Source organism: Nerophis ophidion, linkage group LG09 (genome assembly GCF_033978795.1).
Source record: "Nerophis ophidion isolate RoL-2023_Sa linkage group LG09, RoL_Noph_v1.0, whole genome shotgun sequence".
Taxonomy (NCBI): Eukaryota; Metazoa; Chordata; class Actinopteri; order Syngnathiformes; family Syngnathidae; genus Nerophis; species Nerophis ophidion.
The window spans coordinates 23,018,165-23,033,598 of NC_084619.1; the positions used below are offsets into that span (position 1 = coordinate 23,018,165).

At 41.8% G+C, this 15,434-nt stretch overlaps 1 protein-coding gene and 1 long non-coding RNA gene across 2 annotated transcripts in view; one reads left to right on the forward strand and one right to left on the reverse strand.

The window, feature by feature from the left end:
- Nucleotides 1-15,434, reverse strand: part of LOC133559145 (uncharacterized) — a 93,906-nt gene that overhangs the window by 51,900 nt on the left and 26,572 nt on the right. The window lies entirely within an intron of this gene.
- The window catches only part of LOC133559146 (uncharacterized), a 48,291-nt gene that overhangs the window by 7,225 nt on the left and 25,632 nt on the right, over nucleotides 1-15,434 (forward strand). The window contains exon 2 of the long non-coding RNA XR_009808100.1: nucleotides 3,692-3,760. This is a non-coding gene — a long non-coding RNA (uncharacterized LOC133559146). The remainder of the gene's footprint in view (nucleotides 1-3,691; nucleotides 3,761-15,434) is intronic.

Sequence of the window (15,434 nt, forward strand, 5' to 3'; positions counted from 1 at the left end):
GAGAAAATCGACGATAAAGTTCGCCACTATTGGTACTTCCTGAAAAACCCTCGCCTTTGATGGCTTCTCATATATTCACATTGATTTTAATGGAAGTCTCCAACAAAAACAGTTATTCGGACCGAAAAAACGACAATTTCCCCATTAATTTGAGCGAGGATGAAAGATTCGTGTTTGAGGATATTGATAGCGATGGACTAGAAGATAAAAAAAACAAGTTAAAAAAACAAAACGCGGTAGCATTGGGACGTATTCTGATGTTTTTAAACACATTTACTAGGATAATTCTGGGAAATCCCTTATCCTTCTATTGTGTTGCTAGTGTTTTAGTGAGTTTAATATTATCTGATCGTCGGAAGGGTGTGTCCCCGGCCGGGCGTTGACGCCAGTGTCTCAGGCGAGTCGACGGCAGCTATGGACGGCACAAGCTCAGCTTTTATCCGGTAAGAACTGACTTTTTAACCACAATTTTCTCACCAAAACCTGCTGGTTGACATTTGGTCTGGATCCATGTCTGCTTGACCGCGCTGTGATCCATAGTAATATTTAACCTCCGGGAATTTTAAACAAGGAATCACCGTCTGTTTGTGTGGCTAAAGGCTAAAGCTTCCCAACTCCATCTTTCTACTGTGGCTTCTCCAATATTAATTGAACAAATTGCAAAATATTCAGCAACACAGATGTCCAAAATACTGTGTAATTATGCCGTTAAAACAGACGACTTTTAGCTGTGTGTGTGTGCAGCGCTCACACTTCCTAAAACCCTGTGACGTCACGCGTACACGTCATCATTATATGACGTTTCTAAGACGAAACTCCCGGGAAATTTAAAATTGTAATTTAGTAAACTAAAAAAGCCGTATTGGCATGTGTTGCAATGTTAATATTTCATCACTGATATATAAACTATCAGACTGCGTGGTGGGTAGTAGTGGGTTTCAGTAGGCCTTTAATAAACATATGTAATAGGGACTTGAATTGTATTTTCGTGTATCCTCTAACAAGCATTAGTGAAGATGGTACAGGTGTTAACTCACATTTGTGGGGCAGGATAGGAAGAGGAGCCACCTGGTAAACATTTCGAGACAAAATGCCTACTGATTTTTCTTCCTCCCCATCTTTGCTTGACGTTGTCTCCCTCTCCTCTGCCGAATGATCTTGTTTGTCCTCGTCGCACTCTGCCAATATGTCAACACAAACTTGATTCTCAGTAAAGGCCGATCCAAACTTTGCCTCCGCCATCTCTACGTTCTCCGTCGTCTCCTCATCACCATCAGCGGAGCCGTCACTCTCTGCGCTATAAACAATGCTCTCGTCTGAATTGGTGTCAAAGAACTGATCGTCATCGATAACGTCCGATGGAGTGGGCGGAATCAAATTGATCACAGGGTGCGCCAAGAGGCTCCCGGAAGCAGGGGTGCTGTTGTTGCCACTTCCAAACAGAAAGGTGTCATCCTCATCCTCCTCGTCTTCCCCGCTGCTAGAAGGGTTAGCTTGTCTGGCGCGAGGCTGAAGAGGCAGAGAGGACAGACGCTGCAGATCTTTCTTCTTCAGAGCCCTCAGGCAGGCCGACACGGAGCTCGCCGAGCGACCCAGATTGTTCCTCTGGGTCACTGGGTCCTCCTCCAACAGGCTGAAACTGCTATTAACTATCCCTAAATCCTCCACTGTAATATGGATAGTGTCCTTTGCACTTGATCCCTGTTGACCCGCGAGAAGATGCACAGGGCCTGTATTTATCTTATCCTCCTGTTCCTGCAAAAGATCCTCTTCATCTTGTGGACATGAGCAACAAAAAAGCCGACATGACGGACTCTTACTTCTCTTCTTGAGGAACCAACGGGTCTGCACCTTCTTGGAGTTTGCAATCGGGCTCTCCATGACAGCTGTCTGCTAAACATGAACACCCACTGAAAAATCCAGAACCATTTCCGCCAAAGTAGAATTGGAGTTTGGGATATGCAGCATCTGCAGCATAAGCATTCATTTATGCAACATGTGTTGCTAAGGAGAGGTTCATACACTCCGGGTCAGGTGGGCACTTAGAATGAATACGGGGTTTAATAAGCACGCTTTGATATGGTAAGCAGCGTCATCACGTGGGCAGCGTCTCTCCCTAAGAGCTGCCACAAAACGACATGCACAAAAGAGATCATATTGGTTTTATCCTGATACCAATATTTTGGTAGCGGTACCGCTACCAAAAGTATTTTGACACTTTTCGGTACTTTTCAATACTTTTCTAAACAAAGGGGACCACAAAAAAAGGCATTATTGGCTTTATTTTAACAAAACATCTTAGGGTACATTAAATGTATGTTTCTTATTGCAAGTTTGTCCTTGAATAAAATAGTGAACACACAAGACAACTTGTCTTTTATAAGTAAGCAAGTAAACAAAGGCTTCTAATTTAGTCTGCTGACATATGCAGTAACAAATTGTGTCATTATCCATTTTATTATTTTGTCAAGATTATAAAAGACAAGTGGTAGAAAATGATTTATTAAAGGCCTACTGGGACCCACTACTACCGACCATGCAGTCTGATAGTTTATATATCAATGATGAAATATTAACATTGCAACACATGCCAATACGGATTTTTTAGTTTACTAAATTGCAATTTTAAATTTCCCGCTGAGTTTCTTGTCGCGGAATGATGATGCGTGCACGTGACGTCATGGACTATAGAGGACATATTAGCGCAGCACCATTTGAGGCTAAAAGTTGTCTCTTTTCATCGCGCAATTAAACAGTATTCTGGACATCTGTGTTGCTGAATCTTTTGCACTTTGTTCAATTAAAAATCGAGAAGTCAAAGTAGAAAGATGGAGTTGGGAAGCTTTAGCCTTTAGCCACACAAACACACGATGATCCCTTGTTTAAAATTCCCAGAGGTGAAGCTTTATTATGGATCAGAGCAGTCAAGCGAACATGGATCCCGACCACTTGACAACCAGCAGGTTTCGGTGAGAAAATTGTGGTAAAAAGTCGCCTCTTACCGGGGATCAGCTGAGCTTGCGCGGTCCAAGCAGCTGCAGTCGACTTCCCTCAGAGACTGCCCTCAAGACACCCGTGGACACACCCCTCCGACTATCAGGTACTATTTAATATCACTAAAACATTAGCAACACAATAGAAGGATAAGGTATTTCCCAGAATTATCCTAGTAAATGTGTCTAAAAACATCTGAATCCGTCCCAATGCAATTGCCTTTTTTTTTTAACTTTATTTTTTTTTCTCGTCCTTCGCTATCAATATCATCATCCACAAATCTTTCATCCTCGCTCAAAATAATGGGGAAATTGTCGTTTTCTCGGTCCGAATAGCTATTGCTGCTGGAGGCTCCCATTATAAACAATGTGAGGACGTGAGGAGCCCTCACCCCTGTGACGTCATCGTCTGCGACTTCCGGTAAAGGCAAGGCTTTTTTATCAGCACCAAAAGTTGCGAACTTTATCGTCGATGTTCTCTACTAAATCCTTTTCAGCAAAAATATGGCAATATTGCAAAATGATCAAGTATGACACATAGAATGGACCTGCTATCCCCGTTTGAATAAGAAAATCTCATTTCAGTAGGCCTTTAATCTACTTGTTCATTTACTGTTGATATCTGCTTAGTTTCTCTTTTTACATGTTCTATTTACACTTATGTTAAAATGTAATAATCACTAATTTTTTACGTGCAGGGGGTCGCAGCTTGCTGCGAAAATCATTCCCGCGGGATGCAAATGGATCACTCCGGACAGGACTTGCAGGTAGGAACATAAAGATTTATTCCTCGAAAATCAAAGGAAGTACAAAAAACAGGAAACATGCCAAAGGTAAAATGTGCCGATCACACTGGAAGCTAAGGCTACCACTTAGCATAAAATAGAGACAAGCAATACTCACCTAACTTGTTGCATAAGCAAACAAAGAAGCCAGACTGAGCGTGAAGAATAAATAGCTCTCTGATTAGTGGTAGACTGCAGGTGAGCGTGCCGACCACTATCTAGAGGCAGGTGAACCCAATTAATCCCCATAGAAACCAAAACAAACCCAAAGGTGCACAAAACATGAACGAAGGGAGTCCAAAAATAACGAAAAACAACAAAATCCGGCCCACGGATCATGACATTATTCTTCTGTTGTCTGGATGCTTTACATTAGTTTTGGATGATACCACACATTTGGGTGTTAATCTGATACCATGTATTTACTGGGTCATATGTCCAGGGACATATTTCCTGAGTTTATAAACATAATATACCTTTTTTTAAAAACAAAAGAAGATGTAAAAAAAATATCGACGTAATCATAGTAATATCGACTAGATACGCTCCTGTACTTTAGTATCATTACAGGGGATGTCAGGTCTAGATCCATCAATGGTGTTTGTTTACATTTTGACGCCATTGAGCTACGCTGTGTAGTGAAGCTTGTTTAGCTATTCCTTGAAAGAAAAGTACTTTATTTGTTGCCATGGAGGCGAGGGTTAGTGATTTAGAAGAAGCTAAAACACTGGTCGCTAGCTAACCATGTCTAAAAGCAGTCTTATAGCTTATAGCTTCACCAATATTGTTAGTTTTTAGGCAAAAATGTGTCTCCCTTTTCTGTCTACACACCGTGTCTGCTTGGAAGTACTCTGTGATTGTGCGCTACCGAACATGCTCGTCTGCTCGTAAATCAGCAATGTCACAAAGTGACAACGACGAGGACGCAGCGGGTTTGTGGACTGGTACTTTTCAGAGGCGGTATAGTACCATTTATGAATCATTATTATCGCAGTACTTTACTAATACCGACCGGTATACCGTACAACCCAAGATCATATTATAAAAAAAATAGACATATTATCACAATTTTAATGCACTGTTTTTTTTTGTTGTTTTTTTTGTCCTCTCCAGCTTCTCAGGCAAATCATATAGTTGATGTACATGCCTCTACATGCCCCTAAAGCTGACCAACACGCCGGATTGTAGTCAGCTGGAGGCGTGTCTTAATGAAATTAAACAATGGATGTCCTTTAACTTTTTGCAACTGAACGCCAAAAAAACGGAAATGCTGATTATCGGTCCTGTTCGACACCGACCTCTATTTAATAATACAACTCTAACATTTGACAACCAAACAATTAAACAAGGCGACACGGTAAAGAATCTGGGTGTTATCTTCGACCCAACTCTCTCCTTTGAGGCACACATTAAAAGCGTTACTAAAACGGCCTTCTTTCATCTCCGTAATATCGCTAAAATTCGCTCCATTCTGTCCACTAAAGACGCTGATATCATTATCCATGCGTTTGTTACGTCTCGCCTCGATTACTGTAACGTATTATTTTCGGGTCTCCCCCTGTCTAGCATTAAAAGATTACAGTTGGTACAAAATGCGGCTGCTAGACTTTTGACAAGAACAAGAACGTTTGATCATATTACGCCTGTACTGGCTCACCTGCACTGGCTTCCTGTGCACTTAAGATGTGACTTTAAGGTTTTACTACTTACGTATAAAATACTACACGGTCTAGCTCCATCCTATCTTGCCGATTGTATTGTACCATATGTCCCGGCAAGAAATCTGCGTTCAAAAGACTCCGGATAATTAGTGATTCCCAAAGCCCAAAAAAAGTCTGCGGGCTATAGAGCGTTTTCCGTTCGGGCTCCAGTACTCTGGAATGCCCTCCCGGTAACAGTTCGAGATGCCACCTCAGTAGAAGCATTTAAGTCTCACCTTAAAACTCATTTGTATACTCTAGCCTTTAAATAGACTCCCTTTTTAGACCAGTTGATCTGCCGTTTCTTTTCCTTTTCTCCTATGTCCCACTCTCCCTTGTGGAGGGTGTCCGGTCCGATCCGGTGGCCATGTACTGCTTGCCTGTGTATCGGCTGGGGACATCTCTGCGCTGCTGATCCGCCTCCGCTTGGGATGGTTTCCTGCTGGCTCCGCTGTGAACGGGACTTTCGCTGCTGTGTTGGATCCGCTTTGGACTGGACTCTCGCGACTGTGTTGGATCCATTATGGATTTAACTTTCACAGTATCATGTCAGACCCGCTCGACATCCTTGCTTTCGTCCTCTCCAAGGTTCTCATAGTCATCATTGTCACCGACGTCCCACTGGGTGTGAGTTTTCCTTGCCCTTATGTGGGCCTACCGAAGATGTCGTAGTGGTTTGTGTTGTGGTTTGTGCAGCCCTTTGAGACATTAGTGATTCAGGGCTATATAAGTAAACATTGATTGATTGATGTAGATGCCAATATCGGCTGTCCAGATTTGCTTTACAAAAGAGAAGTGTAGGATACTTCTCTTGTTGCCTTATTTAAATTTGACTTTATTAAATGAATTTATATTATCATTTGGTGCAGCCGGGCCGGAGCAGGAGGGGATAGAAAGAGAAAAAAAGGAAGACAGAGGGGGAAATTGTGGGGATAAGACGGGGATTAGACAGAGAGACAAAAACAACAACAGCAAATACAACAATAACAACAACAACAATAGAACAACACCGGCACATACAGTATGTACAAATAACAAATATGATCGTAAAAGTGATAGCAAATAAGCAGTTAGTGAAATAAATAATATAGTAATGACAATGAGCATTTTTACACTAAAAAGATCATATTATTAAAAAAAAAAAGACATATTATCACAATTCTAATGCACTGTTTGAGCTTCTGATGATATTGATACAGGGGTGTCCAAACATTTTCCACTGAGTGCCGCACACGGAAAAATTCAAGCATGCCGTGGCCATTTTGATATTTTTCAATTTCAAACCATAAAAAATATATGGATTGTTGTTTATTGTTTTACCTTTAGGGCTCCTGGGGACAATAAAAGATCAAAATCATTAAAATATTAAAAACAAGACAAATTATTATAATTTTTACTAACGCTTGCAGTAAATCTCTGGTGTATAGGAACTTCAGGTTGATATGAAGTTAAAACAAAGACAAGTTTGTATTCCTCTTCTGTCAAAGACAAAGGGTTTTTTTTTACAATAAAACAGAAAAATGCAGTAGTTCCCCCACTCCCCAAAACATTCAGAAAGGAATGTTTCATGTGAAGTAATTAGAGCAGGGGTTGGGAACCTTTTTGGCTGAGAGAGCCATACAAGCCAAATATTTTAAAAAGTATTTCCGTGAGAGACATACAACTTTTCTTTTCTTTTTTTTTAACACTGAATACAACTATATGCGTGCATTTTTAAGAAAGACCAACATTTTTAGAGTATAATAAGTATCTTATTCTTTATAATAACATTGTTATTCTGAGGCTAGCCAAAAATAAATAAAATACTTCTTACCATTAATGCGACTTCTTGAACAGGTGCGGTAGGAACCGGATGGATGGATGAAAATGCATGAGAATGTTTTGTATTTTGAACGTTATTTTTGATACTGTGATTACCAGCGGATTTATTCATTATTTATCATGTTAAGCAATGTCAGCTAAAATTTATCTGAAAGCCAGGTGCAGTCATCAAAAGAGCCACATCTGGCTCTAGAGCCATAGGTTCCCTACCCCTGAATTAGAGCCTTAAAAAGATCAATATTGCAGAACACCATTGGTTTTAATTCATTATTATTTTTGTGTAATCGGAGTGAAAAGATAAATAAATTCCCATTAAATATATTTGGGATCCAAAAGTTGCCCCACTCATGAAGTGATATATTTTTATTAGTTTAGTTTTTTTACTTTCAACACTTAAGTTACGGGGCAGTACGGTGGGAGAGGGGTTTGTGCAGGTCCCTCAGCAGTCTTGGGTTTAATTCAAGGCTCAGGATCTTTCTGTGTGGAGTTTGCATGTTCTCCCCGTGATTGCGTGGCTTATAAATAAATAAATAAATAAATGGGTTGTACTTGTATAGCGCTTTTCTACCTTCAAGGTACTCAAAGCGCTTTGACACTACTTCCACATTTACCCATTCACACACTGATGGAGGGAGCTGCCATGCAAGGCGCTAACCAGCACCCATCAGGGGCAAGGGTGAAGTGTCTTGCTCAAGGACACAACGGACGTGACGAAGTTGGTACTAGGTGGGGATTGGACCAGGGACCCTCGGTTTGTGCACGGCCACTCTACCACTGCGCCACGGGTACTCTGGCTTCCTCCCACTTCCAAAGACATGCACCTGGGGATAGGTTGATTGGCAACACTAAATTGGCCCTAGTGTGTGAATGTGAGTGTGAATGTTGTCTGTCTATCTGTGTTGGCCCTGCGATGAGGTGGCGACTTGTCCAGGGTGTACCCCACCTTTCGCCCGATTGTAGCTGAGATAGGCTATTGCGACCCCAGAAGGGAAAAGAGGTAAAAAATGGATGGATGGATTAAGTTACGAGATCAACTTCAGATATAACGTATTTCCTTGAATTGCCGCAGGGCATATAGTATGCGCCTGCCTTGAATTACTGCCGGGTCAAACTCGCTTCCCAAAATAATTAGCGCATGCTTAGTATTGCCGATTGGTCAAACTCGTGCATCACGAGTGACTCTTCCCCTGTCATCATTTTCAAAATGGAGGAGGCTGATTTCAATACCGGTAATTTGAAATCGCATAAAGGGAAGAAGATTACAAGCTATTCAGTAGGATTTGAGGTCCAAGCTTACATCACACTCAAATTTGTACTGCATACCTTTGGTAAGTGCCGGAGTGACAAGATGTTTTAAAATATTTAGTGCATGCTTACTTTTACCGCATGCCTTTGGCAAGCGCAGGAGTGAGAAGAGGTTTTAAATTAATTAGCGCCCCGGCGGCAATTCAAGGAAATACGGTCTACATCTGTCGATTTTACGTTTGAACAATTATTTTGTTTGTTTCATGCTCTTTTGTGAGGATGAGAACGTAGATCGACCGGTAAATTGAGAGCTTTGCCTTCCGGCTCAGCTCCTTCTTCACCACAACGGATCGGTACAACGTCCGCATTACTGAAGACGCCGCACCGATCGCCTGTCGATCTCACGATCCACTCTTCCCCCACTCGTGAACAAGACTCCTAGGTACTTGAACTCCTCCACTTGGGGCAGGGTCTCCTCCCCAACCCGGAGATGGCATTCCACCCTTTTCCGGGCGAGAACCATGGACTCGGACTTGGAGGTGCTGATTCTCATTCCGGTCGCTTCACACTCGGCTGCGAACCGATCCAGTGAGAGCTGAAGATCCCGGTCAGATAAAGCCATCAGGACCACATCATCTGCAAAAAGCAGAGACCTAATCCTGCGGTCACCAAACCGGAACCCCTCAACACCTTGACTGCGCCTAGAAATTCTGTCCATAAAGTCCTCACCTATGGTCATGAGCTTTGGGTCATGACCAAAAGGATAAGATCACGGGTACAAGCGGCCGAAATGAGTTTCCCCCGCCGTGTGGCGGGGCTCTCCCTTAGAGATAGGGTGAGAAGCTCTGCCATCCGGGAGGAGCTCAAAGTAAAGCCGCTGCTCCTTCACATTGAGAGGAGCCAGATGAGGTGGTTCGGGCATCTGGTCAGGATGCCACCCGAACGCCTCCCTAGAGAGGTGTTTAGGGCACGTCCAACCGGTAGGAGGCCACGGGGAAGACCCAGGACACGCTGGGAAGACTATGTCTCCCGGCTGGCCTGGAAACGCCTCGGGATCCCCCGGGAAGAGCTAGACGAAGTGGCTGGGGAGAGGGAAGTCTGGGTTTCCCTGCTTAGGCTGTTGCCCCCGCGACCCGACCTCGGATAAGCGGAAGAAGATGGATGGATGGATGGATGGATGCTCTTTTGTCAAATAAAACGTTGATGTTTTTGTATAGCAATATATATATATATATACACAATATATGCGATGTTTTCCACATAAAACATTTTAAATTGAAATATTTGAAATAATTGGAGCCTTGAATTGATCAATTATTAATTATAACATTGTATTTTGGGTTTTTTTGAGCAACGGCAAAAAACCCAAAATAAAGATAGACAAAAGAAAAAAATACAGCCTGCATGGCAGCTTTGTGTCAACCTTGCAACTTGTTTTAGTTAGATTTAATCTCATTCCACTTTTTGTAATGTTTTTTTTATTTCTGCAATAGCATTTCCAGAATGTGTGGCGGGCCGGTAAACAATTAGCTGCGGGCCGCCGCAAATGTCCCCCGGGCCGCACTTTGTACACCTGTGTATTAATACAAGTCAGGGTTCAGTTTCCCTGTGTGTCGTCTGTTGGGGGGTTAACAGCGTGTTTGGAAACAGGTGAAAATATGGGCTGGCGGATGCTTGACTGTTCAAACCCCTATGGCATCATATTCCACAGGACCAGTCCCGTTGTCTGCAGCATGATAAGTCATCCAGCACCGGCACAAAACCATTTGACCACACCGCCCGCATTGGAGGCTTCTATGAACAGATGATATCTGTGTTTGGCTTTTTTTCTCACGCCCACAATGTAGCAGTAGAGGCTTGGGAATATAGATCCATCATCCACCTTTTACCTTGGATTTGCATTTTGGCATGAAAGCTTTGTTGAGTACAAGTGTATCATTTGTGTAATGGGTATAATTTCATGAATATTGTTGCATAGTTGGACTTTTTTTCTGCCATTCCTGCCCTTGGGATGTAATCTTACTTCAATCATCGTAACGCTAAACATTGCAAAACAGTTAGTTGATAGTTTGTTGTGTTTCATGCCCTCACCACATCAAGTATGTCTGCGAAAACTAATGTGTTCTGATACAGGAGTTGAATCCAGAAGGTGTAAATCTCACGCCAGGCCGTACAATATCTGCAGCAGGTCTCCAAGGTGAACCGACTCTGGCATGTTAAAACAATATAATCAACAAAAATGCTCAAATTTGAATGATGCTGTCAAAGTTACCGGATTTTTTGGACTATAAGGTGCACTAAAATCCTTTCATTTTCTCAAAAATCAAATATTGTGCCTTATAACCCAGTGCGCCGAACATATTAATTCTGGTTGTACTTATGGTAAATGGTTAAACTTGTATAGCGCTTTTCTACCTTCACGGTACTCAAAGCGCTTTGACACTCTTTCCACATTCACCCATTCACACACACATTCATACACTGATGGCGGGAGCTGACATGCAAGGCCCTACCCACGACCAATCAGGAGCAAGGGTGAAGTTACTTGCTCAAGGACACAACGGACGTGACATTGTTGGTAGAAGGTGGGGATCGAACCAGGAACCCTCCGGTTGCTGGCACTGCCACTCTCCCAACAATGCCGCGCCGTGCTTACCGACCTCCAATCTATTGTATTTGACACATGGTGTAATGATAAGTGTGACCAGTAGATGGCAGTCACACATAAGAGTTACATGTGTACTGCGAGTTGACGCCTGTTCAATTCACAACAGCGGATTATTATATAAATTATACCAGGGGTAGGGAACCTATGGCTCGCGAGCCAGATGTGGCTCTTTTGATGACTGCATCTGGCTCTCAGGTAAATCTGAGCTGACCTCACTTGACACGATAAGTAATGAATAATTCCACTTGTAATCACAGTGTTAAAAATAATGTTGAAAATATAAAATATTCTCATGTATTTTTAATCCATCCATCTGTTTTTCTACCGCACCTGTTCAAGAAGTTGTGTTAATGGTAGGAAGTTATTTATTTATTATTGGTTAGTGTGGGACTTGCTCTCCTGGGGGGTCTTCACACCACCAAGCTCAGACATGAGAGCCTGTTTCAGGGTTACAATATTGTTTTATTTTTCAATAGTTTCCAGCAGTTGTCTTTTTCTCTTTCGTTCTCGCTCGCACTCTGGCTCCAGGTACAACCCTGTCTCTCCTCCTGGCAGCTGCTTGTAACAGAGCGACAGGTGATTAGATAACAAGGCCCATCTGGGCCATCTACGCACCTGTCGCTGATTCCGAGGCCGGTCCTGGCACACCCCGCTTTGCTGCAGGCCCGCAGGTCACGCCCCCTCCACAGTTAGCTTCAGAACACCAATGTTATTACAAAAAATAAGAGACCAATTATACTCTAGAAATGTTGGTCTTACTTAAAAATGCACGCGTTTAGTTGTGTTAAGTGTTGAAAAAAATATTAAATGGCTCTTACGGAAATGCATTTTAAAATATTTGGATTCTTGGCTCTCTCAGCCAAAAAGGTTCCCGACCCCTGAAATATACAGTAAAGGTTTACCAAAAATGCATTGCGCCGGTCTGCCATTGTAGTCCGAAGCCGTAGACAAAAAGGTCCGTCTTTTTCTCTAAGTTTTTGTTGTGGGGGATTCATACTCCTCTGTTGCCATTTCTAACGTAAAGTAGCGTACAGTTCTAACTTACATAGATGTAGGCTCGCTATGGAAGCGCTAAAAGATGTCGATACATCAAAGATGACAGAGAGAAGATGCTGTTGTAGTGGAACTGTGTAAATAAGACCGCCCACAAACCGGCAAACTTTGAAGAGGTAAACAGAAAGCAGCTTGAAGATGATCTGTAAAACATAATCTATGCAATTTTGTTGATCAAATAACCACCATTAAATGTTATGTAGACGACAAGGACATGAAGAACAAAACTATAATATGATCCCTTCCATGCGCCTTACAATCGGGTGCACCTTTTGTAAGAACAGACCCGCTCATCGACAGTGCCCTTTACTATCTGGTGCCCACTATGGTCGGGATAATAAAGTAATATATTGTTTTATTGTGGAGTGCAATGTTTGTAGGTCGAGTACCCAATTTTGTGGCAAGTGTGTATTGATTGACATGTCCACTTTTTTTAGGTAAGGCATTTGCAGAAAAATGTTATTTGTATTGGTGGTCGGAGGCAGATACCAGCATTATCCCAGAGACTGGGTGGCTTTGCTCCCATAACATCCCGGAGGAGCGAGAGGGTGGGTAATGGGAAACTATGTGGGCTCAGTTTACCTCGCATTAGAATATACCACAACAAAGCCAAAAAGCTGAGAAACATCACAGCACTAAAGCACCACTGGCAAGGTGAGGAATGTTTGCTTCCGCTCTTAAGGAAACAGCTGTAAACCATTTTTAGAAACATGAGACATTTAGAAAGAAGTGGAAATTCTGCATGATTGTGCTACATACATACATGAAGGAATGTTAAATGACGGTTCCCTTGAGATAATCCCAATCAATATTGCATGCCCGACAAAGGGGGGCAGTAGAGAGCAGATTTACAACATTTTACAAGACATAAACCAGAACCAAGCACTTCTAGGAACCACCTCCTTTGGTATTTGCAAGTCTGGGGAGAGTTAAACCACATAAGTACTTTTCATTCACAGCAATCTAAAGTCAGCTTTCATGATATCTTGATTGACTATTTGAAAATATATCAAGTTTTGCTATAATCCCCGTTACATGTTGTTTTGATAAATCCATGTGGCGGGGAAACTGTATGATGTATGTAAGATTAATGTCCTCCATCTTCGTTATGTTTGAAATCAGTTGAAAATCTTCAACCAAATGGCAAACTTATGAAAACCGAGACCCTTATGACAGATGCTGGGAGACAGACACAGGAGACAAAGATGAATGCTGCACAGCTGCTGTAGCCTGGGGCCACTTGTAGGCGAAATAAGTGAGACGGACACAGAAAGCCATTAGTCTCCACTCCCCCAATGTACATTTCAAACGAACCTGATCATTTGCTTTTAAGTCAGCCTTGTTCGGATTTGTTTGACTCCCTGCCCTGGTGGACGTCACTGCACTTGTTGAGCTTGTCTACATGCATGCTCACACATACGTCCAGGAGTGTCCGAGTCTTCCTTTAGCCAACATCAATATTGGCTTTTGGGGGACGCCTCCCTGAAACACCGCCACCTCTCACTTTGTTAGGCCAATGGAAAACTTGCTCAACCTTTTTCTGGGACAGCCAACTTTCCACTGGCATCAAAAAAAATCTCTACTTTGAGTATCTTCCTGTTCGCCACTATTTAGACTTCCAGAGTGTGCCAGATCTTTGTAGTTTCCCTTGTGGCTGCACATAATAGCATGAGAAAAAGAGTTTACTGGGGGGGAAGGAGAGGCCAGTGACCTGGAGAACTTGTGGGTTGAACTTTCCCCTGTACCCCCACCATCACCACCACCACCTTCTCCCACCAGTACTCTGCTCCCTAATCAATTACTGTTGGCAGTCAGGAGACCACCAATGATTAGCGGGAGCAGGGCAGACATGGTTTTGGGGGGTTGAAGTGTGAGTACATAAGAGGGGGGAAGAGGAAAGAAGTCTTGCAAACTGCTTTGATCTAAACAACCATGAGTAAAGCGGAACATTTTAAATGACCATTGAACAGTCTTATTTCTCAGTGACAGTGTTAATTCCATTGACAAATCATTTTTGACTTGGTTATCGTCACTAACCTATTTCACCCTGACCACAATAAGACGATAACTAATCAAAACAAAAGGCACGTTAACTAAGACAATAACAAATTAACTGACATTTTTGTCTACGAATTAAAATGTTGACAGAAATTAAATTTAATCAAATTTAATGTTGTCTTGTAGATCAGTGGTCCCCAACCACTGGGCCGCAGAATAATTTTTTATTCATTTTTATTTAAAAAAAAAAAAAATATATATATATATATATATATATTAAATTAAATCAACATAAAAAACACAATATACACTTACAATTAGTGCACCAACCACAAAAACCTCCCTTTTTCATGACAAAAAGCTCCCTTTTTCATGACAAAAAAAAAAAAGTGCACACACCCTCATGGATGCCAAATATTGTTTACTGAGAAGACCAACAGATTTAATTGTCAAATCATTCAGGGCTTCTTTTTTTTGTCTGTGAGAATGAGAGCTGTTCTCACGCTCAGTGCGGCTACAAACTTCCACAAAATCACTTGTTTAAGATTGAATGATTGCCTCGTTTGGATGTGATTCCCTTGACTGTGATGGATGTTTAATTGGATGAGAGCAACTCTTAGACCACACCCACGGACAAAACGCTATCGCTGGCTTTTTTAAATCCCTTCATTCTGTTGCCTTTCACCATTAAGTTTTATAAGTTTAGCCCCTTTATCGAGTTATCTTTGAGCGAGGACACTTCAGCCATCACAAATATTTGTACTAGGGCTTGGCAATATGGCCTTTTATTAATATCTCTATATTTTTAGGCCATGTCACGATACACAACATATATCTTGATATTTTGCCTTAGCCTTGAATTAACACTTGATGCATATAATCACAGCAGTATGATGATTCTATGTGTCTACATTAAAACATTCTCGTTCATACTGCATTAATATATGCTAATTTTAAACTTTCATGCAGAGAGGGTAATCATAACTAAGTCAATTTACCAAAACTGTATTTATTTCACAGTTATTAGGCAGTGGCAAAAAAGTTCATGTCAATTCAAAACAGAAAGTGCAAGATTGTCAGAGACATTTGACCCCAAAGGGGAATAAGCGGTAGAAAATGGATGGATGGATGATGAATTTTAAAACAATCTATTAGTGCACTTTTGTGCATG